This window comes from Corvus brachyrhynchos, unplaced genomic scaffold (assembly GCF_000691975.1).
Source record: "Corvus brachyrhynchos isolate BGI_N302 unplaced genomic scaffold, ASM69197v1 scaffold47, whole genome shotgun sequence".
In the NCBI taxonomy this organism is placed as follows: domain Eukaryota; kingdom Metazoa; phylum Chordata; class Aves; order Passeriformes; family Corvidae; genus Corvus; species Corvus brachyrhynchos.
Window position 1 is genome coordinate 1,576,937 of NW_008239292.1, and position 1,742 is coordinate 1,578,678.

The 1,742-nt window shown below is 63.8% G+C and overlaps 1 long non-coding RNA gene across 1 annotated transcript in view; it reads right to left on the minus strand.

Moving 5' to 3' along the window:
* The window catches only part of LOC108448243, an 18,439-nt gene that overhangs the window by 15,976 nt on the left and 721 nt on the right, over window positions 1-1,742 (minus strand). The window lies entirely within an intron of this gene.

Below are 1,742 nucleotides of genomic sequence, written 5' to 3' on the forward strand. Positions count from 1 at the left end.
GAATGAGGGACGCTGGGGTGGCGTGGCCGGCAGGGGACACGGCGCATCCTCGGCCACCCCGGGATGTCCTGAGTGTGGAGGGCAGGAGGTCACCGGGCACTGCGGGTGCCACCAGCGCGGTCCTCCCTCCCCAGGCTGTGGGGAAACCTTGTGTCTGTCCAGGAAGAGCATCTGCGAGAGGTCAGGAGCTGCTGGCACACGTGTGGGACAGCGACAGCGGGGACAGGCCTGGCAGGGCAGACACAGGCAGGGCAGGAGAACTGGGGGGATGCAAGGAGCAGCCCCGCTCGGGGTGTGGGTACCCCAGGGTGGGGCAGAGACTGGATTCAGGCGCCTGAGAGTCATGTGGGCACCCTGGAGGGACGCTGGCACCTGGAACACAGCTGGATACAGGTACCCAGGGGTGATGCCGGCACCTGGAACGCAGCGGGATGCAGGGATGATGCAGGGACCGGGCACCCGGCTGGATGCAGGGATGACGCTGGATGCAGGTGCCCGGGGGTGACGAGAGGACCCTGGGGTGATGTAGGCACCAGGGTGATGGTGGCACCGGGCACCCGGCTGGGACACAGTCACCCAGGGGTGATGAATGCAGGTACCTGGGGTCGCCTCAGTGTGATATGGGCACCCTTGGGTGATTTGGGCACTTTGGGGTGATCCAGGCACCCCTGGAAGGGGCTGAGCTGAGAGGCTGAAGCAGCGCCGGGCCCTTTGCAGAAAACGCGGGTTGAGATCCGAGCCATGGAGCCCAAGGAGTTGTCCCCAAGGGGTGGGCACAGCTCCGGTGCCAGCTGGGGTCCCTCCCCCCTCAAGGCAGCCCCTCCATTTCTTATAAACGCCTCTGGTACGGCTCCTCTGTGACACGGCAGCTCTGGGGGTTGTGGTTAAACCCCAGGGCTCCGGCTTTGACTCACACCGGATCCCGGGCACGGAGGGGCCTTTCGGGGCGCCCACGGCTGGAAAGAAACGCTCACTCGGGCAGGAGAGCCGGGCGCTTCCTCGCAGAGCCGTTTCCTATAAACCCCGACGGAGGGGACGCGGGCACGGGCTGCCACCGTGTCCCCTGAGCAGAGCTGGGGGTGCCCTGGAGCATTCCTGGATCCGTGAGGATTCCCTGCTTCGTTGGGATCCATTTGTGATCCCGTTTGGAAGGACAAAGGAACACCCGGGAACGAGATTCCAGCACGACCTCACAGGACACCAGGGAATCGCCTGTGTGACACCTGCAGCCAGGGGGACCTGGACGGTCCCATCCCTGCATGGAGCTGGCTCCAAAGTGCCAGCACAGGACCAGGAGCATCCGCGGTCCCCGCGTCCCTCCCCCCTGCAGGGGAAAGCGAGACCCGAGCAGCGAGAATTGTTTCGTTTTCCCCCTAAATGATAAAAACACCGAGAAAAGGGGAAAAAAAACCCCAAACCCAACCCAACTGAAAGCTGGAAAAAGAAACCTTAAAGGTGCCCAAAATAAGAGGGGGTTTTGATGGGAAAAACAACCGAATGAAGTTGTCACCTAGAAAACGGCGCGGTGTGACCCACTGGCATGGGGACATGGGGGACAACGGGGACACGGGGCACACGGAGCCAGGTGTGTCCCACCACGTGTGGGGGGCACAGCCCGGGGTGGGAGGATGCTGCACACCCGCGGGTGGCTTTGGGGACAGTGCCCCGTGCCGATGCTGTGACATCCCCCGAGTTCCCTGGGGACAATTCCCCCAGGGATGCTCCCACCGCCCTCGGGACAG